This window comes from Procambarus clarkii, chromosome 72, assembly GCF_040958095.1.
Source record: "Procambarus clarkii isolate CNS0578487 chromosome 72, FALCON_Pclarkii_2.0, whole genome shotgun sequence".
In the NCBI taxonomy this organism is placed as follows: domain Eukaryota; kingdom Metazoa; phylum Arthropoda; class Malacostraca; order Decapoda; family Cambaridae; genus Procambarus; species Procambarus clarkii.
In genome coordinates this window covers 3,877,495-3,902,734 of record NC_091221.1, presented here as the reverse complement: position 1 = coordinate 3,902,734, position 25,240 = coordinate 3,877,495, and the positions used below count along the sequence as shown (strand labels likewise).

The following is a 25,240-nucleotide window of genomic DNA, read 5'->3' as shown; positions in this document are numbered from 1 at the left end:
CAGTATTTTTCAATAAAGGGTGCATGTGTAGGTACAGAATACTAAAATAATGACTATACAGTAATTCTATGTACAGGATTTACAAGACCTCAACCACAGATGAAAAGAAGGCAAAATTCTTAATCAGTGCTTGAAAATTAATTATAACTACTAATCAATTCCCAGATGAATATAAAATGATAACAAAGAATTTGCCTCTTAACCACCAAGTTGTCAGTTCAGAATATCACAATCAAGTAAAACTAATCAGTTTTCACAACCAAGTGATTAAGTCTTAATACTCAAGTAATGATTAACAATTCGGTCCAAGAGCTACAGCAAAGTGCAGCTGCTAATTCCCTTCAATGGAATTGGAATTCCAATTTGCATTAAATGGTTGTGTATATGTGTGTGTAAGTGTAATTACTTAAGTGTAGTTACAGTTTGAGAGTAACGCTCATGGTGCCCCATCTTTCCTAAAATCTTTGACATATGATGCTGTTAAGACTATTAATGGTTTTTACATCCACCACTTTCAAATTTAAATTTGTTTCCTCAGCTTGAAACTATGGCCTCTTGTTCTTTAAGTTGCAGATTGTGTGTGTAATTACCTAAGTGTAATTACCTAAGTGTAGTTACAGGATGAGAGCTACGCTCGTGGTGTCCCGTCTTCCCAGCACTGTAATTACCTAAGTGTAATTACCTAAGTGTAGTTACAGGATGAGAGCTACGCTCGTGGTGTCCCGTCTTCCCAGCACTCTTTGTCATATAACGCTTTGAAACTACTGACGGTCTTGGCCTCCACCACCTTCGAACACTGTGTGTGTGTGTGTGTGTGTGTGCCACATGCACAAGAAAACAAAAATTTGAAAATGTTTAACAGAAACTTATCTATTATCTCTTATTTCATGCAGCCAATTGCCATGTGCTTGTGACATTTATGAATATAACAAACACACATACACACACACACATACATAACATGCATTATCATTATATATATATATATATATATATATATATATATATATATATATATATATATATATATATATATATATATATATATATATATATATATATATATATAATAATAATAATGTACCTAGTAGCCAGAATGCAATACTTGGCCTACTATGCAAGGCCTGATTTGCCTAATAAGCCAAGTTTTCCTGAATTTATATATTTTTCTAATTTTTCTCGTATGAAATGATGAAGCTATCCATTTCATTATGTTTGAGTTAATTTATTTTAATTTGAGTTAAAACTAACTAAGATATATGACCGAACCTAACCAACCCTACCTAACCTAACCTAACCTATCTTAACCTAACCTAAACTAACTCAACTAAGTCAATAATTTATGTTCTTAATATAATAATAATAATTCAAACAAACTAACTGGAAACTATTTATTGAAAATAAAGAAAATCACTCGGCCTATTAGGCAAATCGGGCCTTACATAGTAGGCCGAGAAGTACGTTCTGGCTACTAGATATGATATATATATATATATATATATATATATATATATATATATATATATATATATATATATATATATATATATATATAATAATATATATATATATATATATATAATAATAATAATAATATACAGTACCTATATATATACAGTACAGTACTGTATATGGTAATATGCAGTCAGGTTCATTCTCGACTCACAATTGGGAATTCCAGGTTCAAATTCTGAGCGGGACAGAAATTGTTGGGCTTGTTTCCTGTCGCCTAATGAACCTGTTCACCTAGCAGTAAATATTAGTATATTTTGGTAGCAGTTTTTCTTGTAGACATACTGTATATTATTGAATATGACAGTCAGACCACGGAGGAAGAATTGAAACAAGAATTTCCTAAAATACTTTCGTATATGAAAATATATTAATATACGAAAGTACTTAAGGAAATTCTTGTTTCAATTCTTCCTCCGTGGTCTGACACTGTCACGTTTTTCATCACATGTTCATTTTTGTGATTTACACACATTATTGAATATGACAAAGGGTGAGAGAAATGATTCTAGCATGACTCTTCACTATTCACAATCTTCTTATGTTTTTCTTCACTTGAGAAGGATGTTGAAAAATTAAGTCTCAAAGATCATTTTAAAATTTTATTAAGGCCTGACACTAAGAGATGAGTTTTGTTAACCCTTGTTGACATTATCAAAGGCACAGTTCAAATGGTTTGTTGTTGTTTTAGCTATTCAGCTACTCGGAACAAAAGTTCCAAGTAGCACGGGCTGTGGTGAGCCCTTAGTGGATTTACCTGGCCCAGGAGCGGGGGCTGTCTAAACCACTTGAAAAAAAAAAATTTGAAGGGAAACTCTGGTTTCCCTTCAAATGGTTTTTATGCTGCTGGATTTATAGCTGTAGGTAAGGTAAAGATGAAGCACCTCACTTGTGGGCCAATAGGCCCATTGCAGCTTATCAATCTCATATGTTTCCTTGATGGCTGGAGCAGTATATTGTATGTTTTTTCTTGTTCTTGAAGATGGCAGAGTGTAATTTGGTAATTAGTTGGCTGTTGATAACTGGCTTCGTTTACTTGATGTATAATGCCTTGGTAATATCCAGTCTTCTATTGTCCCTGTATTTGTTGATTATTTTGGTATTGTTGTCAGGATATACCTGGTGATGATCTGCTTATGTGTAGAGACTATGTGTTCTTAAATAAGGCCTTGCTGATTGTGCATTGTTAGGCAGCTTGAAAGGGATGTTACTGTCTTGCCTATATATTGAGTTCGTTGGGGCAACAGTCCCAAGCCACAAGGTGAGCATGTCATGCAAATAAGTACAAGACATTTATCTCTTTCAAGGGAGTTTGATGGCAGGAGAGTTTTTCATAAGCAAGACGGCAGTCTTCTTGCTCTTATAGTTTATTATTTATTCAATTTTCTGGTTTGTGTTGGTAGGGGTCACATTTCTATGAATAAAGTTCTTCAGGACTCTATCTTCCATTTTGTAGATGTGGAGAAGTTCCTGTATAATATTTTAATAGTAGGGACCAGTAATGTACTATTGTTTGTTTCGTCTGTGGTTGCATGGCGGCTCACCTTCCTTTTAATGATCGCTTCAACATATCAATTAGAGTATCCATTATTGACTAAGACCTTCCTCTACCAAATTTCTTGCCAGCCTTCTTCCAAATGGAGCTGTGTGAGAGCACTGTTGACATAGGCATTGACAACTCTTCACTTTTACCTATCAGGGCACTCCTTTTTAGCATCAAGGCATGCTCCTATGTTGGTTTTCTTAATTACCAAAGTGTAATTACAGGATGAGAGCTATGCTCATGGTGTAGAATACAGTGTGAAATCCACCATTCTTTTCCGAGACTGTTACATCTAGTCTATCTCAAAGGTAGTCTACCTCCACTCTTAGTTTTGTAAATTAACCTTATTACTGAACTTTGCTTGAATGCATCCTTAAGCTGCAGCAAGTGCTCAATATCAGGTATTTGCAGGATGTTATCTATGTATCTACAGTATGGGTTTCCCTCTTGAATAGAAACTCATTTGCTCATTTTGCTCATTTTTTACATGGGTTAAATAGAAAGTCCTTCTTGACATGGGCCTAAAGCCAAGTGTACAATGTAGATAATGTACATAGACGATATATTCCTGCAAGTGTCTGATATTGAGCACTTCCTGTGGCTTAAGGATGTCAACTGTGCCCTCACGTACAGCTCCAGTTGGAAGCAGGTTGACGAGGAACTTGGTATAGTAAGGCACGTCTTAGTCAATAATGGATATCAAAGAGATCATTAAAAGGAAAGTGAACCACCATACAATCTTAGACAAGACAGATAACAGTACATTACTGGTCCTTACTATTAAAATATTATACAGACACTATCCATAGCTCACAAAACGGAGAAGCGAGTTCTGAAGAACATTCATAGAAATGTGACCCCAGCCAACACCAACTACAAGATTGAATTAATAATATAATATAAAAGCAAGAAGACTGTCAACTTGCACATAAAAAACTCTCCTAACACCAAACAAAACTATCTACAACCATCAACTAAGCTGCAATGGGCTTATTGGCCCATAAGTGAGGTGCTTCACCTTAACCTCATCCACAGCAATAAATCAGGCAGCACAAAAACTTATAATCATTCGAACTTTGCTTTTGATAATGTTGACAAGGGTCAATGAATTGCATCTCGTAGCTCAGTGAAATTGAGAAGTGAACTTTGAGTTTTTTTCAACTTGCATCTAAAGTAAAGAAACACATTAAAAAATAGAGAAGATTTGTGTTAGAATCATTGAACTCACCTTTTTTTGTCATATTCAATATATATAAATGTAATATATATATATATATATATATATATATATATATATAATGTATGTATGTATGTATGTATATGTGGAATAGGAGAAAATAGATCACACACAACCTACAAATTATGTAAAAAAAAGCTTTAAATAATTTTGATAAAGATCTAGGGGTAGTTCCAGATAGAAAACTGTCAACTGAGGCCCATATAAAGAACATTGTACAAGGAGCCTATGCTAAGCTTTCCAATTTCAGCATTGCTTTTAATTACATGGATGGTGAAATACTAAAGAAAATGTTAATGACTTTTGTGAGACCATATTGTGAAATATGCAGCAGTTATATGGTACCCATATTTCAAGAAGAACATCAATAAACTGGAAAAGGTGCAAAGGCACGATACAAAATGGCTTCCGGAACCGAAAAACAGGAGTTATGTAGAGAGGCTGGAGGCGTTAAAACATGCCAAAGCTAGAAGATAAAATACAAAGAGGTGATATAATATAATAACAGGAATCGACCAAATTGACAAAGAGGAATTCCTGAATCAAGCAATGCCAAGAACAAAATGTCACAGATTCAAGCTAAAGAAACAAAGGTGACAAAAAAAATATTTTCAAAGGTGCCAAAAGTTTTCTTTTGCAAACAGAGTGGTAGACGGTCGGAACAAGTTAAGAGAAAAGGTGGTGGAGGCCAAAACCATCAATAGTTTCAAAGCGTTATATGACAGAGTGCTGGAAAGGCGGGACACCATGATCGTAACTCTCATTCTGTAACTACACTTAGGTAATAATTACCATGAGCATAGCTCTCATCCAGTAACTACACTTATGTACCGTATCTAATAACTTATAGTTGCCTAATAGTTACCACAGTTGTCTAATAACCCAAATTTTCCTGAAATATTAAGTTTATTCAACTACAGTATAATCATTTTCTCATAGAATGATATAGGTTTTTTGTCATACAGTAATGCTACCGATTTGGAGTAAAAAATTTGAAATTCAACATAACCTAACCTATCCTAGCATAACTAAGTCTGTAATTCATGTTCCTACTACAGTATGTGGTAATTTCATAGTATTAATTGGAATAAACCAATTTGGAAAGAAATATATGAAAATAGTAAAATTCTCTGTTAGGCAACTCTGGCCTTTCAAGCAGTGCGGTTTTAACTATTATATATGTGTATGTATGTATGTGTGTGTGTGTGTATATATATATATAATCTCCCTATAAGAGGTAATGTCTGTCCAAAGAAGGAGGCCAGACATTTGGGGGTTGGTCTTACCCAAATTTATAGTGAAAATGGTCTGGGGGTACGGGATGGACATAGCCTGATCGGGGTAGACCTAAGTTAAATATTTTAGGAAATATTTGTAATTATTCACACCCCCAATCCAACTCTTAACAGATTCTATTCTGATCAAGTGTGAAATATTGATTGAAATGCCCGAAGAGTTTTTCATCACCAGAAAAAAAATATTTCCTTAAATCCATACAGTACTTTATATGCTCCCTAATATTATGTTTTATGAAAGAAAAGAGGGGCTAAGTGGGAAGAAGGGATATGGGAGGAAGAATAAGAAAAAGGGTGGGAGTGGGGAGGGAGCATGATGGGAGGGTAAGGGAGCACAAGGAGAAATACAAGAGGAGGGAGGAGGTGGGGGGGGGGGAGAACGAGGAAAGGGGAAGGGAGAGGAGGAGGGCTCCAAGGCACCAACCACCTAGTGTATGTGGTTTATATATATATATATATATATATATATATATATATATATATATATATATATATATATATATATATATATATATATATATTTATATTTATATTTATATATATATAGATATATATATTTATATATTTATATTGGTTATCTTAGCCAATAGGGGTTATCTTGAGATGATTTCGAGGCTTTGCGTCCCAGTCCTCGACCAGGTCTCATTTTTGTTACACACTCCCAGGAAGCAGCTCATAGCAGCTGTCTAACTCCCAGGTACCTATTTGCTTCTAGGTAACAGGGGTATCAGGGTGAAAGAAGTTGCCCATTTGTTTTCGCCTCCACCAGGGATCGAACCCAAAACCTCAGAACTATGAATCTGAAGTGCTGTCCACTCAGCTGTCAGGCCCCCTATCATCCCTAGATCTCTTTGCAGAACCATGCCTAGATCTCTTTTTTTTCTTGGTTAGACTTTGTTTTTCTAAGTCCTTTCCACATAATTTGTAGGTTGTGTGTGGTCTATTTTCTCCTATTCCACATTACCACATTGCATCACATGACATTTACTGGTATTTACATTGAATTCCATTTGCCACATGGTGTTCCAAGCACTTGAACAAATCCACAAGGGCCGTGACGAGGATTCGAACCTGCGTCCAAGAGCATCCCAGCACTGCCTTAATCGACACTGTTCCAATTATTATTATTAACATCTTTATTGACAAAATTAATTACAATTTTGCCTAATCTGAGGAGCACTTATTTTATCTAGGTCCATTTGAAGGGCATGACAATCGGCTAGGGTTTCCTATCTTATTCCTAGTAGCTTATCAACAGTAAACATGTTCATATAATTCTGTATTCCTTCTTGCAGATCATTTATGTAGACATTGAACATTACTGAAGCAAGAACTGAATGTTGTGGTACTCCACTAATAACACTCCTCCAGTCAAGATACATTGCTTCTAATTACCACCCTCATCTTTCTGTCAGAAATTTTTTTATCCATGTCACCAGTCTTCCTGTCATCCCTCCAGCATGTTCCAGTTCCCAAAAGTTCTAGTTTGGGACTGTCAACAGATTTTTTTTTAGATTCAGATAAACACAGTCAACCCAACCATCTCTTTCCTGTAGAAACTCTGTGGCTCTATCATAAAAACTAAGTAGATTTGTTACACATGAACATCTTCCTGTTCGAAAACAATACTGTCTGTCCGCTATTATGCCATTACTTTCCAGATGTTCTACCCATTTGGTTTTAACTATTTTTTCTAGTGTTGTGACTACCACGCTTGTTAATGACACGGGTCTATAATTTGAGGGTCTTCTCTGCTACCATTTTTGTAAATTGAAACTATGTTTGCCTTTTCCCGTATATCTGCTAGGTTTCATGTGCACAAAGATGTTTGGAATATCAATTGAAGTGGAATGCTCAGCTCATTTACACATTCTCTCAGCACCCAGTGTGTGTGTGTGTAATTACCTAAGTGTAGTTACAGGATGAGAGCTACGCTTGTGGTGTCCTGTCTTCCCAGCATTCTTTGTCATATAACGCTTTGAAACTACTGACGGTTTTGGCCTCCACCACCTTCTCACCTAACTTGCTCCAACTGTCTAACACTCTGTTTGCGAAAGTGAATTTTCTTATATTTCTTCGGCATCTTTGTTTAGTTAGTTTAAAACTATGACCTCTTGTTCTTGAAGTTCCTGGCCTCAGGAAATCTTCCCTATCAATTTTATTAATTCCTGTTACTATTTTCTACGTAGTGATCATATCACCTCTTTTTCTTGTCTTCTAATTTTGGCATATTTAATGCCACTAACCCCTCCTCGTAGCTCTTGCCCTTCTGTTCTGGGAGCCACTTAGTAGCATGTCTTTGTACCTTTTCCAGTTTGTTGATGTGCTTCTTAAGATATGAGCACCACACAACTGTTGCATATTCGAGCTTTGGCCTAACAAAAGTTATGAACAATTTCTTTAGTATTTTGCCATCCATGTATTTAAAAGCAATTATAAAGTTAGAAAGCGTAGCATAGGCTCCTCGCACAACGTTCTTTATGTGGTCCTCAGTTTTCTATCTAGAACCACCCCTAGATATCTTTTTTTTTTATCAGAATTCTTTAAAGATTTCTCACATAATTTATAGGTTGTGTGGGGTCTATGTTCTCCTATTCCACATTCATGTGTGTGTGTGCGTGTATAATACACTGTACAGTATATATATAACGGTAGACAATTTTATATTGAAAATGAGGAATCAAATAGTAACTGCTGTACTGTACTGCAGATTGTGTACAGGATCAACTTTAGTTCAATATCACATGTACTTTGGTTTAGTTGTGATGAACTAACCAAAATCCATACAGTAATATAATAAAAGTTTACAAACAGGTAAATGAAAATTATTTTTAATTTACCTGTTTGTAAACAGGCTTCATTTCAGAAAAAAAAATGAAAAATTTGAATGAAAATTATTTTGTTGATCACAGATCAAGTTTGATACCCAAGAAAACCATGACCAAGTTTTCTTGTATTCTTTAAGACCGAGACGGGTTAGTTGTTTGCTCAATAATTCATATAGTTAATAACTCATTGTGTCGGGGGACAGGCAGCCAGAGTGTATTCATACATATAAATATTCTAGTTATAAATGTAAATATCTAATAAAATCACAATAGGACTATTGTAATGTTTTTGCCTTCAAGTTGGCCCATCAGATATAAAGGAGAAGCATATACCATGTTCAACATATACCAGCATGTTGGTGGAAGGACACATTAGTCACAACCAAACTGTTTCCTTGTAAATGTATAAAAATATATAGTGGAATTCATATATTTTTCTTATTCCATCATCTTAGAGAACTAAACCTGTACTACAATTAATTTTCTTAGTATATTTTATTTTGTGGATTGGAAATATAGACTAAGACCCTAAACCACTGTTCAGTAAACTTTGGGATCACACTCTTAGTGAAGTAAATATAATTTTTTATTTTACAAATTGAAGAAATAATTTAAAGGATGCTGACATGGTTAAAATATATTTCCAAGAAACCTAATAAAGAGCTAATGTTGCCTAATAACATAAAATTAAAAGACTAGTAAGGATTATTTATATTTTTAAACAAATAATGAAGGCAAAGGCAATTGTTTATATGGACTCTATTAAATGAAAGACATTAATTATCCCAGAAAGAAATCCCTGATCAAGGAGTAACTTTAACAAAAAGAATATCAAGTTCAATGTTAGGAAACATTTTAGAAGGAAGCAATGATATATTATGGCAGGCTGGCTGTGGATATGAAGTATATATGTTGAGAGAACATTAGAGAAGTTTATTGGACGATGTGTGATCTGACTTACAAGTCAAAAATATATGTGGATTATTATTAAATAAAAGTTTTATTTAATCAGCAAGAATAATTGGAAAAAGATGGCTGAATAAATCAACCCATCTTCAACTAAGACAATACCCAGAGCATTTCTGAAGTATGTATACAAGATACAGGCTGTTGTATATTGATAACAGTCCACATTTTACACTACTGTACTGAAAATACTTCAAATGAAACCCAAACCGAAGAAACACAAAATTAAAATAACAACTGAACCTATTCTGTGCATACCCAAATATATCCTAGGCCTAATACAATACATATATGAAGTATATTAGTCCTAGAGTATGTTGATAAGGCCTAAGAGAGGTTAAATTGTTTTGAGTTTCTTGGTTTCAGTTTAGGGTTTTGTAGGAGACATTTTCAATAATACAAAATGTGCCCTGCAATGCATAACAGTTCATATTGTGTACATGTGCCTCTCAGACACCATATATGTGGCTTATTGTCTTATTGGAGATGGGTTAGAATAAACTGGAACACAGTTTCTTTCATACTTTGAAGAAAATAATGGAAACTACTAACATAGTTGAAGTAGACATTCATAGGATTCAGTTGTGAGAATAAAAAAATAACTAATAACTGGAATCAGTTTTTCATAACCACAAGATAAGAGAAAAGAAAGAGAGCATTTAAAAAACACTGTCTTATTGGAAGCATAAGAATTAAGCACATTGGCTTTGAGTTATCAGTGAATGCCCAGTTATAACATTTAATATATCATTAAATATTTAAACTGTTCTTCAGACAAGCTGAAGCTATACATATATATTCTTTATTTTTTTAACTAAAATGGATTTTTATAGTTACATTTTAAATTCTTAATAATATTCTACATATAAAATTTGATATACATATATATAATTATATACATATAATACAGTAATATAGTATTCTGGAATATAAAATGTGGAGGGAAGTGATGAACTGCTACAGGGCACTAAACTATGCTAAAAGTTCAAGAGTTTCTGTTTTAATGCTCTCTGTACAAGGATGATACACTCTTATGTACATCAGATACGTATGCAAGCTGCAGTCAGCTAGAACTAAAAAAAATGCTAGGTTCATTAATAATTGTACATATACATGAATACAAAACTAATATCGGACGGTTGTACCCGTGTTGACATAATGTAGCAAGAAAGAGTTCATATAGTCATATTTTTTATCTATAATTATGTATTCATATCTCGAGTAGGAGATTCACAGGATGCTCTACAAATGAGCAGTTTAAAGCCATATATTTTCTCAGTCTATGACAATTTTTCAACTGTTTTAATGCAGGCAACTTTGTCACAGACAACATCACATTATTGAGTTAAAGAGAGTTAGGGAGTAATGCAAATGCTCAGCCGGGATGAAGAGTCAGTGCCCCTCTGGCACAGAGCCAAGGTCTGCTGAGGCACGACTGGGGTGTATTCACTGCCTCTCTGGCACATGCCTAGAATTTGGTGAGGCAGGACTGAGGTAGAGTCACTAAGCCAAGATGAGCATAAGCCTCTTGGGTCATGGTGCTGAGCATGCAGACACTCCCCATTGCTCAGATCTTGGGAAAAAATGGATAAGGCACATACTCTGACATTACATGGCAGGACTTTTCAAGATGCTTTTCAAGGTGTGCTTTTTGTTTGAAACCTCGGCCACATTGTTGACACTTAAATGGTCTCTCTCCTGTATGAGTCCTTAGATGCACCTGTAGATTGGACTTTCTCTTCTTAGGGAATTTCTTACCACAGATGGGGCAGGGTAGTATCTCCTCAACATTAACATTGCTATCTTGTGGCCAAAGAGGTCCTGGTGGCAGCAGCATGGAGCCAGAGATTGGTGGAGTTGGATGATGAGGAGGTAAGGTGCCATGACTTTGAGGGCTCAGCATTGATGGATCCTCTCGTTTCAACTTGGATGACTTTGATGACAAGTCCTTCTGAAACAAGGGGAGATTTGGATCAGGCACTTTTCAATAGTATGATAAAACTTGCTCATGCAGCCCAGCAGCCAGTTGTGTTATTTGCTATGACCTTCACCATCTACCCCCATGCCACACACCAAGACTTAACACCATAACCACTGATATTATATCAGCTTTTACAATAATCAAGTATGTTTTTAAACAAATTGAAGTCAAATAAATCAGAAAACATTTAGAGGCTTAGATTCAAGACTTAGCACAGCATATGTATATTTTGTATACAGCAACCATTAAAATAAAGTATAATTATACTGCACCAATACTATATAAAAAGAAGCAAAATATGCTTGCAATATATATTTCACTGTGTGTGAATATGTCTGTGTATGTATGTACAATGTGTGTGTGTGTGTGTGTGTGTATATATATATATATATAATATTTATTTTCCCTATAATGCGTTATGTGTGGTTTCCTCCGAGGCTAAGGGTATACAGTGTGTGTGTGTGTATGTATGTATGTGTGTATATATATATATATATATATATATATATATATATATATATATATATATATATATATATATATATATATATATATATATATATATATATATATATATATATACATATATATATATATATATATATATATATATATATATATATATATATATATATATATATATATATATATATATATATATATTAATTACAAAGATCTACTATGAAAAACTTAATATTGTATATAGTGTGTACATATTATATATGTTATTATATATGTGCTTTTGTTATAATTGAGCACAATATTGTCAGTCTCTCAGGTCTACAGTCAAAATTAACCAGTTTGAAACTCATAGGCTTCAATTATGTCTGACATCAGTGGCGCTTTCCAAAACCTACGATGAAATAAAGGAATATACAATATATAATACTGTATGTGTATACTGTATATGAAAGTCCCAACAGTAATACAAAGGTTTTGTCACGAATATTACACACTGTAACAAGTACAGTATAATCATAATTAAATCATAATATACTGTAAGTTTTCCCTAGGTGAAATCCACATCCTGAACTGTGTAAATTGTTTATTTAATTCAAACTTGCCCCATGTATTTGCTAAAAAAAAAAATATAATAAAATTTTGGCCAATTTATTTGGGTGTTCAAAGTTAGCAAGATATGTGACAGCTTCTTATGGAGTAAAGGCAAAACTTCTATTCACAAGGATTCTCCACGAAAAAGACACTCAAGTTTTCATTAATTTATTGTGCACTTCTTACAGTTACTTCATTAGCAAATAAATTATGAATATACATACAAACTTGTAAGTGTTTGTGACCAAGTTGTGATGCGCTGCAAATTAAATATTTAATACGATATATTCAAATGAACCTGTACTATAAAATAATGACTTTGGTGATTAAGTAGATTAAGCCACAAATCCAACATATACATATTTTGAGAATAAAATTTGAGACTAAAGTTTATTAAAGCAATATTATAGAGTATGTAAAATAATACTTAAAAAATTTACACTGTACTGTATACCAAGAAGTTTATCATACAAACTCCTTCACACACATTACCCTTACAAGCAGTGTAAACTGATGAAATAGTAAGTGACACAAAGTATCTTGACATCACAAGATCATAATTCAATTCATTATGCAGTTAAGGCATACGGTGTTTTCAGAATAACAATGTCCCTGATTTGATTTGCTTGTAAGGAGTATAAGTCATATGTTCCATGCTTGAAAAATACACTATCTACCACTTTAAACACTGCAACCCCTAGCTCTTGTCCTGTTGTTTTTCAGTCCAGCTCACTTGGTGAACATTACGCACATGGTGGTAGAGTGTGCCCGTCTGAGCAAAGCTCTTACCACACACGTGACATTTATATGGTCGCTCACCGGTGTGTGTCCGTCTGTGCTCTATTAAGTACTGATTCAAAGTGAATCTTTTTCCACATAGATCACATATGTAAGGTTTAAAGTTTATGTGACTGCGGTAGTGCCGCTTGAGAGAGCCCAGCACTTTGAATTCCTTCTGGCAGATAGGACATTTCAGCCCATGGCCCAGCAGCTGCTCGCTAAGGACAAGAGGAGGTGGGCGACCCTGCAACAAGAGAGAGTGGCACTTTAGTAGCTTGTCTGGGCCAGCAGACAGTGGGCTCCTCAGCCGGGCTGGGCTCTGGCACACCCTGGCTAACCACTGGCACCTGACTACTAGCCTACGAAGTACATTGTTTTTCTTCTACTGCCAATTCTACAACACGAAGTGCCACAATGTCTCACCATAGCTGGTAGGGCAGCAGTCTGACCTAGCCAACTTCATGCTGGTGTCATCCATGTCACAACAACTATTCAAAACCACAACTGACAACAGTGGGGTCAATGGACAGTAGTAGCAGCAGCTATGGAAAAGCAGAGAGGAATTGCTTTGAACTTCCTCAGTAGCCATAGATTTGATAGTGCCTCATGTTCAATTTGGAATACTTTCTAGGATTTATGCACCAAATATGAGCCTCTATTTTTCCTATATAAATAAGTATCATATGTTGTAGTTGAATGGATGAAAAATGTATTATATGTGTTCATAGTATCAGTATTTATTTAAGTTAGGAAACAGTATTTTGTATGTGACATCTGTATTTGTTTATATTTGATGGATTCCTGTGGTTGAACTTTTTACATGATGATAAACATATGTACTGAAATTGCATTAACAGCCTCCATTCTTAAATGGCAACAAAGATTAAATATTTGTATCACTGAAATTGCTAAGGCTGAAACTCGCAATATATTATAAATTAAATGTATTTAATTACAGTACTTATTTTAGTGATCAAAATATCTATACTCCCTTGAATCATGCAGTATTATATGCAATTAAATATAAAAGTAATAAGGTTTTAAACAACATTAAAACACTGCCTCATCATATAGTATAATTATGCATAAATGTCAAAGTCTGGGAATAAAAGACACACCTCTACTGCATGGAATAAGGTTGAGAACAAAGCTACTGAAAACACATTAGCAAAAGCAAGAGGCATAATATCTATACTATAAATGAAAGAAAATTTAATACTTCAAGAAAAGAACCCAAATTGTCTGTAAAATTTTAATGAAGTAATATTTAGAACTAATAAATTTAGGTAGTATGTATTTAAGTACTGAGTTGACTAGTGGCTGCCCCCCTCTCCATTAACTATGTAGAGCAAATGATGATACAATTTTTTAAAAGGCCAACAGTGTACCAAACAGGTCAGAACCCATGCAATATGGTTACTGATGGCAAATACTTATTAACCAATTTTATTAAAACTTAAATATTCTTAAATTTCAGTATATACAAATTGTACTAAGCAAGTCCAGCTGCAGTATAACAACATTTCTGAAGCAAAAACAAAAACTGTTCAACTGCAGTTATAATTAATATTCATATTCGTAAATGGGGGATTACCCAAGCCAATGATGACTATAATCAATCCCAATTACTTTAACAAATTATCTACTGAATGTGTCCATAAGAATGATTATTGTATTCAAGTTTGTATTTTGTATACAATACTGTATTTGAATTAATATTAATGTTATAATAATAATACTGTAATCATACTTATATTTGTACTCTTTTATAATATAAATATTTGTTCCCAATTGGGTTGTACAGTAAAACTAATATTTGTAATTGTCCCTCTTGTGCTTGGGTGAGATGATACCTGAACCGTCATGATCGTTCAGCTACAGTCAGGTGAAGTAGGTAATGTTTGTCTAATCCGATGAATACCTTTCCTCTTGGCCAAAAAAAAAAAAAAGTAAGTTACCCCATTGGATAAGACAACAATTACCCACTTCACTTGACCAGCAGTTCGACAGTTGCACCGAATCAGGGTGATGTGGACCCTCACCTATATATTTGTTGAGTTGTTATACGTTATTTTAGTGTCCTCATGTTCCCCGTACCATGTATGGGGAACATATATGGTATGGGAATGTCACACTGAAATAAAATAGAAAGACTTAAGTGTTTCTTTACCCATTAATTGGCAGAAGGCACTTACGAAGAATGGAAAACAAACAATTGCAATAATGATGTTGTGTTCGATTCCATGTGTATTAACCCTTAAAGTGTGGCTGATAAAAAAAAATGATTGTTTTTTATAAAAATTATACATCTGCATGCAGTAAGAGAAATTATATATATAAAAAAAAAATATCTAAGTCTTTTTGTGTTTTGTGCACATCGGGAGATTCCTGGGTGGCGGGAGGGATGGAAGGTCATTTGATCTGTGGGCGGCGGCGCACAATATTACTGATGAGCCACATGAAAGAGTAAGACGTAATGATTGCATTAGAGGCTTTATATGTCTTGTAAGAGAGAGAGAGACCCTTGTGTAGGGAGAAATAGCAGTGTTAAATGTTGAAAAACAGTTTGGAACTCTGACCCCTTTCAAATGCACAGAGCATCATCTCAACAGGAAAATGTAATCTCCTAAAAAAAAACAATGTAAACAAAAGGGATAAAATGGTTAAGAAAAAAGCAGATTCAATGCAAGAAAATAGAGAAACAACAGTGTCAAATGTAGAAAAACAGCCTGGAACATTATAAGACATATAAATGAAGTATTCTGAAATGTGTATGACATGTATAGGGAAGGAACATTATTGGAACCAGGCAGGCAGGGACATGTGCAAGTCCCATCAGTCACTTGGGAGAGAGAGGCAGTGGGAGCCAGACCTGTGTTGTGGATGGTCTCCAACAAATACGATAAGTGCAGTATTATACATGTTTATAGCGGTGCTTCCCCCTTTTCTTTATGAGTTAGGGATAGGAATTTGTGGAAATAAGGATTTCTGGAACCCTGTATGTTGTTAATTCAGGTGTATGTGCTCAGGTGTGTGTCACAAGGGGGTTATCCACATTTATTTTGTATGTTCATTTGTAAACCCCGGCCCTTTGTAGTGACCTAAGAGGAGTGGAATAGAGTAATGACTACAATTTGTAATGCACGATGTCGCCAAAGAAGGTGCTTGCTAGAGATAATGTTGTCAAGAGGAAGAGACACAATTACTGTGGATTTGAAGCAGGAAATTATAGCAAAGCACGAGCGTGGTGTCTGTGTGACTGATCTCACACGGGAGTATGGCAGGTCCTCATCAACAATTTGCATTATTATTAAGGAGAGGAGGCAGTAAGGGAGGATGCTGCCTCTTCCAGTGAGATCAGGGAAGTGTTGGGAATGTTTGAAAAGGTGAACGCATTCTTGGAAAAGCATCACCCTGATAAAGCAGTGACAACCCGGTGTGTAAACATGTTTAATGACAATTTGCTGTCTCGTTTTAAATCACCCTGATAAAGCAGTGACAACCCGGTGTGTAAACATGTTTAATGACAATTTGCTGTCTCGTTTTAGGAACATCCTAAAACAAAGACAAAAGCAATTGTCAATAGATACATTCTCTGCAAAAGTAGAGAAAAGAAGAGCCAGTGATAGTGAACCACAACCCGGTCCCAGTAGGGTGAAATTCCCAAGAAAAGAGTCCGCCTGACTCAGAGGTGGAGTCTCTTTCCACACCATAACCCCTCTTCTCCTTCCCACCTCCCCATCGTCTCCCTCAAGCCAGCAACGACTTCATAAGGTAAAGTAAACATGAAAACAGTACAACAAAACATTTATAATTACATGTGCAGTATTATATTTACATTATAAAATGTCATACAAGTATGGATGTTTCTGGGAGTGGAACGGATTAAATTTATTTCCTTTATTTTAAATGGGGAAATTTGTTTCTTAAGACGAGTTTTCCAGGTAACGAGCTCAGTGCCAGTGTGTGTGTGTGTGTGAGTGTGAGAGAGTGTGAGTGAGTAATGGTTACTGGGTCGCCTTCCTGCTGTCCTATGGTGTCATGTGATGCAGCTAAATGCCCTACCACTTGGGATGGACAGTAGAACGACAATTTCACTTCATGCAAGTTGGCGTTCAGTCCCAATTGTCCAAGTGGTGCACCATTTCTGAGTTCCCTTCCCTTCAACCATAGGACCCTCGAACCACAGACCACATAAACAGCATCCCACAGCTCCACATACTGAGCCACCAGCACCCTTTAATAAGGAATGATTCCAGAGACAACTATCTGCTTTCCAACTGGAACTTTATGCCTTCTTTGGGGTGCCCTTTTGGCATGAAGGTGATAGGTGATCCACGTCCCAGTTATATATAAATTGCTAACCACCATATACCTGATTTACCCAAGGGCCACTAACCCTAGTGGCCTCAACGAGGACAGGAAGCTGGCAGCTTGTCAAAGGTCCCCCCTCATTTGCCTTGATGATCTTTTCCAGGTAGATTTTAAAACTTAACACAGTTTTGGCAGTTATGGTTTTGGCTAGTAGGCGGTTCCATGGGTTTATAACCCTGTGGGTGAAAGTTCTCAGTCCTACACTGTGGCTTGTTGAGCTTGAAACCGTAGCTCCTTGTATGTGTCACATCTGACCTTTTGAAGAAATTGTTCGGATCAACATCCTCTAACTTGTTCAGTATTTTAAAAGTTTAAATGAGATATGCTCTGTCATGCCTGGTTTGCAGTGTCATTAGCCCTATGGCCCTCAACCATTCCTGATATGAGAAATGACTTAGATCTGGAATGACTTGTTGCTCAGTGTTGCATTTTCTCCAGAGCACCTATGTACTTCTGAAAATCAGGTTTCCATGCTTGGATACAGTAATCCTAATTGGGGGCACACCAGAGATTTATACAGTTCAATCATTATCTTCTTTTCCTTAAAGTCAAAAGTATGATTGATTATCCAAGGGTTTGGTTAGCTTTTCTGACTGATGCTCCCACCTGATGTGCAACTTTTAATGAGTGGTGGATTTTGACTCCAGGGTTCTTTTCTTCATCAATCTGCAATTAATTTGGTAGCTGTAGCATGGGTTGTTATGCCTCACATGCAGGGGCTTGTATTTGTCGGTATTAAAAAGCATTTGCCAGTCTTCTGACCATTTGTGGCGTTCATGTAGATCTGGATTGTACCTGGATGGGATTCTGGGAGTTCTTCTACTTCCCAACCCTGGAGCCAGGCTTAACTTGAGAGCTTGGTCAGGCCCACATATCCACCACAGCCCGGTTGGTCTGACACTTCTTGAAGGAAACTATCCAGTTTTCTCTTGAAGATGTCCACGTTTGTTCCGGCAATATTTCTTATACTCGCTGGGAGGATGTTGAACAACCGTGGACCTCTGATGTTTATACAGTGTTCTCTGATTATACCTATGGCACCCCTGCTCTTCACTGGTTTTGTTCTGCCTTTTCTTCCATATTGTTCACTCCAGACTTGTTATTTTACTGTGTAGATTTGGAAACTGGCTATCTTGAGATCTTGAGGTTATCTTGAGATGATTTCGGGGCTTTAGTGTCCCCGCGGCCCGGTCCTCGACCAGGCCTCCACCCCCAGGAAGCAGCCTGTGACAGCTGACTAACACCCAGGTACCTATTTTACTGCTAGGTAACAGGGGCATAGAGTGAAAGAAACTCTGCCCATTGTTTCTCGCCGGTGCCCGGGATCGAACCCGGGACCACCGGATCACAAGTCCAGTGTGCTGTCCGCTCGGCCGACCTGCTCCCGTCTTCCAGTATTTTCCATGTGTATATTATTTGATATATCTCTCGTCTCCTTTCTAGGGAGTACTGTACATTTGGAGAGCTTTGAGAGGATCCCAATAATTTAGGTGCTTTATCGTGTCTTAGTATGTCGTATGTGTTCTCTGTATTCCCTCTATTTCAGCAATCTCTCCTGCTCTGAAGGGGAAAGTGAGTACTGAGCAGTACTCAAGATGGGAGAGTACAAGTGATTTGAATGGTACAACCATTGTGATGGGATCCCTGGATTTGAAGGTTCTTGTAATCCATCCTATCATTTTTCTGACTGAAACAATATTTGCTTGGTTATGTTCCCTAAATGTAAGGTTGTCAGACACCATTATTACCAGATCCTTTACATGCTGTTTTTCTACTATGGGCAGGTTTGATTGTGTTTTGTACCCTATATTTTGTTTAAGATCCTCATCTTTACGGTACCTGAGTACCTGGAATTTATCACTGTCAAACATTATTTTATTTTCTGCTGACCAGTCAAAAACTTTATTATTATCTCCTTGTAGTTTTTCAATGTCTTCAGCAGACGATAATTTTTCATGCTGGTTTTTGTGTCATCTGCAAAAGATGATACGAAGCTGTGACTTGTAATTTTGTCTATATCTGATATGAGAATAAGGAAAAGCATTGGTGCAAGGACTGTACCCTGAGGTACCGAGCTTTTAACTGCACTGACTTTTACTCTTTGTATTCTGTTCTACAGAAAATTGAATATCCACCATGCCTCATGTGATTTTGCCTCTTCTAATGCCATAGTGATTTTGTCGTAGTGACCAAGTAGCTGTGAGAAGCATGATCTTTCCACTCTAAATCCATATTGGCCTGGATTGTGGAGAACATTGTTCTCCATGAAACTGGTGACCTGACTCCTGATCAATCTCTCAAATACATTTATTATGTGGGACATTAGTGCAACTGGTCTGTAATTCTTAGTCAATGCTTTGCTTCCTTCCTTGTGTAGAGGGGCTATGTCTGCTGATTTAAGTGCATCTGGTATCTCCCCCGTGTCCAAGCTCTTCCTCCATACTACACTGAGAGCCCGGAGAGTTTTACAAAGAGTGTAAATCTCTTTGTAAGGCTTCAATATCATTATCATTTTCTACTTTACCAGAAATCTTTGAGTCATCTGCAAATTTGATGATTAGTTTGTAATATTCTCATGTCATTAATGCATATGACAAAAAGAGTAGGCCCCCTAAATGGACCCCTGTGGCACCCCCACTTATCACATTTCTCCATTCAGATTTGTTCCCAATTAGCACAACCCTTAGATATCATGGGTAATAACATATCATTCACCTGGACCATCAGAGCCACGAACTGCAGACCACCATAAACAGTGGCCTAGAGCTCTACCTACTGTACCACCACCACCCTTTAATAAGAAAGGATTCCAAAAGACGCTTATCTCCTGTCCAACTACAACTTTAGGTCTGCCCTGTGGTGCCACTTTGGTATGGTGATAGGTGATCCACTGCTAACCACAATATCATGGATAATAGCATTTCATTCACTTGAACCATTGGACCCACAAACTGCAGACCACATAAACAGCAGCCTGCAGCTCTACCTACTGAGCCATGTGGACTGGATGGAATCCCACACCAGCCAGTCATTGTGGTAGGCCAAACCCTCAAGCCTCTACACATGAAGACAAGTCACGACGGCCCGAACCAAGTGAATGAACACACGTGGAGCCAGACTGAGCCCAAATGGGAGAACATTACAGCAGTAAGCCTGTCACCCCACCTCCATCAGTGCAAGGGCAGCGCTGCAGGGAGCACCTAGAGAAGGAAGTCCTGAGCACATGCAGCTCAAAACACATTTAAGACTTGGGTCATGCTACACTGCAGTGTAAGGAAAAACTGCCAAGGGCAAAGACCAGACCATTTAGCTGAATAACAGGACACCAGACCCAGTAAAGGAGAGAGGCAATCCCGGTAACTGTTAAATCAGCACTAGAACTGGCAGCTCAAGCCCTGGCAGACGGTGAGCTACCTCCCTCCTCCCACCAAATGAGTACGGGAAGTGGGAAATCATATCGCTTGTTTACATAATTGGGGTAGTTATTTCAGCTGGTTTTGAGGCTTCGGTCTCTTTTGAATCCAGCAAAACAGTAATTTGTTTTGACTCGCTGACCTTCTAGTCGCATTCCCTGGTGAGATGGCAAAAATAAATGTCGCTGTTCCCTGCACAACTGTGAGTGGGAGTAGGGGGCAGAGATCTGGTTCCAGTCCCTGATAGGCCTCTAGAACTCTATGCCTGATGTGACCCAGTAGATGGCAACCATCTCAATATATAGCTTCAGGAAGCCTACAGGGCTCACCCAGAAATTGGCGTTTCATTACATTCAACGCTTTATTTTGATTCATTTTATTTTGAATTGCCATGGTTTTTTGTTCACTTCAGAAATGAGGTTTTGATGTTGGAAAAAATTTCTTTAGATGTGGTGAAATATCTTTACAGACAGGTTTTCCTATTGGTTGTCCTTCATATTATAATTAAAACTTTGCTCAGTGAAATTTTCCCCATGTACTCACAAAGCGTAGGGAATATTAGGGTTTGAATGATAATACTTTTAATATGGCTCCAGTCCTGTTCTTAAACATTTTCATGGACAAAATGATAGGAGAAAGAAACAGGCACAGAACAGGTATTTTTCTTCTCTTTTAAAAAATGCATCATACAAATGACACAAATTAACTACACTTAGGTAATTACATGAAGATATCTCCACACAGATAACTATATGCTTTCCAGACACAACTTATCCGGATATGCCTGTTATTTGTTTTGAGTTTGTCCAAATTAAAATGTGTGATAAACTGCGAGAAGAGCAACCCAAATAAAACCGTGCAATAAAGTGGTGAAGCTAATGCGTGGCTGGCATCGCTGCCTGGTAGTGGGGAGAGGAAGGGGAAGATGGGCCTAGTTTGCCTACTGATCATATTGGCCACCACCTGAGTTCCTCCTACCCATTTGATGTTACAGATTCATGTCTAAGTATTTTATCTTGTGGAGCATTCATTCCCGTGATTTCATATGAATATACTGTACTGTATCAGCAAAATTTAGGAACATCCATGCACTATGTTGGCTCCAAATGCACACATTTTGCCAGTGAAAGCTTCTACAAGTGGAGTAACTAAGAGAAAGAGGTCAGTGCTGACATGAGAAGAAAGTTGAGCTAATTAAGAAGGTGGAGAGTGGAATCCTGAGAAGTGGTGTGTGTGCTGAATATCAAGTTAGCAGGACTACACTTTCAGACATTACTATGGCTAAATCTACCAGAAGTGAAAGAGATAAAGCCACATGTAATAGAAAAGTAGCAAGCAAAGCAAAGGTGGAGAGGGCTGATGATGCAGTATGGCAGCTGTACAAGTAGAAGTACCAGGACGAGTAAGCCAGTAGCAGGGTGCTTGCTCGTGAAAAAAAAATTTCACAAATCAATGAAAATTCCTGAGCAGTGTTTTTATACTGATGGATGGGTCAGAAGTTTTAAATTTAGCAGTGCATTAAGTACATTAGAGCAATTGGGGAAAGGCAATCAGCTGATGCTAGTCATGCTGAAGCATATTTAAGTAAATTTGCAGAGTTGGTGCAGGAAGAAAATTTATTTCCTGATAAAATTTATAATGCAGAGGAGACTTGGTTTGTGCTGTTGTATATTATCCACAGACACCATAGCTGATAACTGCTCATAATTAGTGAGCACAAACAAAATACTGTAGAATTTTTGCTATAAAATTGTTGAATTTTCCCCCTTTAGATTTTCAGGTGATTTTCATCACCTCATTTTCTTTGACCAGTTCCATGTTAATAAGAAAGGATTCCAAAGACACCTATCTCCTGCCCAACTGCCACTTTAGGTCTTCTGTGTAGTGCCACTTTGGTATGAAGGTGATAGGTGATCCACGTCCCAGTCATATAAATTGCCTACCACCATATCGTGGATAAATGTAAACAGATAACATCCTGACATTTATTCTAACCTCAAAATTCACCGGCTTACTATTTGGGGTTTCCTGCTTTTGTTAAAAAAAAATTACCCATAAAGATGTCACAGTTATTTGGTCTAAACAGAAACACTAAAAATCTGTCTTTTCATATGCCTATACAGTATTTATTTATTCAGCTTTGCATCTTGATGCATGTACTGAAGCATACATCCTCACGAGGGCTCCACTTGAAGGACTAACTCATCTATAGAGAGGTTTGGTTGCTTCATTGTAAACAAAGTTGGTCTCCATCCAGGCAGTGTGACCAACAGTTACAACACTCTTGTTATTTATTATTATTGATTCTTGAAGCCGTGGGTTTCAAAAATGACTCTTAATCAACTGTCAGTTCCTGTCACCTCTTTGACTTCTGTCTATTAGCTTTTGTATGTTTAATGCCTGCAGCCTCTCCTCAAAGTTTTTTGCTGTAGGTTCAAGACATTTAGTAACATGTCTTGATACCTAGATAGACTACACACAACCTACAAATTATGTCAAAAATCTTTAAAAACTTCTGATAAAGAAAGAGATCTAGGGTGGTTCTAGATAGACAACTATCACATGAGGACCACATAAAGAACATTGTGCAAGGAGCTTATGCTACACTTTCCACTTTCAAAACTGATTTTAAATACATGGATGGTGAAATACTAAAGAAATTGTTCACGACCTTTGTTAGACCAAAGCTGGAATATGCAGCAGTTGTGCGGTGGCCCTATCTTAAGAAGCACATCAACAAACTGGAAAGTACCAAGTATTATATACTTTCTACATTTCTTGTCATCTAAATTCTTACAGTTTCTTTGTTAAAATGTTTACTCATGTCCCTTATGTTCCTTGTTTTTATTTAGTGTTGGCCCCATTCACTTTAAATTACTATTTTACTTTATGTTCTGTTATGTTCCAGAGAAAATGTTATGAGAGAGAGTTCAATCGCTTTTCTAAACTACCCCTTGTATTTCCATTCTGTTATTAATGTAAATAAACTACTGTACTATTGCTACATCTACTGACTCCATATTGTATTAGTCTATATCTGTCATCCTCAATCGACACCTTTTTTGCATTCATTTGTTATTTTCCATGAACGATCTCATTTTGTTAACTTACTTTTCCTTTAGCATTAAGTGTTTTCCCCTCACACTTAGTTAAATCCCTAACTGTAGCCTCTGTTCACCCTACAACCCTGTTCAATCTGTTGCTTGCGGCAGGTGGCTACAGGTAACGGATCTCCCAATCCTGAGCACTCCAGGTGCAAACTCTGTGAGCAGGAACTGGGGCATGATCTCCCACACTACATCACAGTGTGTGCAGTTATCAGACCATTCAGACCCATTGGCATGAGGTACCTAGAGCTTTACAATTGCTTTATTCACTCTCGTGCTCTCATAATGCACCCAAAATTTGCCAGTACAGGCTACTAAATATATGGTCCTGTATGACTAACCATCCTGTCACATGCCTCTATATAACTAATCATCCTGTGTGATGGGGATTTATAGCATCACATAACTAGTTTTTTGACACACTGTACTCCCCGTCATATAGTCTAGGGTAACTGCACAAATGCAGATGTACTTAAATGTGTTGATAAAAAAAAAATCTGTTCATCCAGCAGTGAATGGGTACCTGGTTGTTAAACGATTTGGCAGGTCATATTCAGGGAAAAAATAATATAAAGGACCTGCCCGAAATGCTATGTGTGCAAAGACATGCAAATAAATGGCTCCCAGAACTGAAGGAAAAGAGCTATGAGGAGAGGTTAGAGGCATTAAATATGCCAAAACAAGAAGATTTAAGATAAAGAGGCAATATGATCACAACATAAACAATAGTAAAAGAAATCAATAAAATTAATGGGGAAAAATTCCTGAGACCTAGAACTTCAAGAGTAAGAGGTTCTATAAGATTTAAACTTAACTAAACAAAGCCGCCAAAGAAATAAAAGAAAATTCACTTTCGCAAACAGAATGGTAGACAGTTGAAAAAAGTTAGGCGAGAAGGTGGTGGAGGCCAAAACCGTCAGTAGTTTAAAAGTGTTTGCATCCTCCATCTTTTCACCTAACTTGTTCCAACCGTCTACCACTCTGTTTACAAAAGTTAATTTTCTTATATTTCTCCGGCAGCTTTGTTTCGTTAGTTTAAATTTATGACCTCTTGTTCTTGAAGTTCTGGATCTCAGGAATTCTTCTCTATCAATTTTATCGATTCCTGTTTCTATTTTGAACATAGTGATCATATCGCCTCTTTTTCTTCT

The 25,240-nt window shown here is 36.7% G+C and overlaps 1 long non-coding RNA gene and 1 pseudogene across 1 annotated transcript in view; both read right to left on the bottom strand.

The window, feature by feature from the left end:
* LOC138356369 (uncharacterized) overlaps positions 1 to 25,240 on the bottom strand; it is a 420,379-nt gene that overhangs the window by 159,945 nt on the left and 235,194 nt on the right. The window lies entirely within an intron of this gene.
* LOC123773759 (zinc finger and BTB domain-containing protein 49-like) overlaps positions 2,102 to 25,240 on the bottom strand; it is a 93,235-nt pseudogene continuing 70,096 nt past the window's right edge.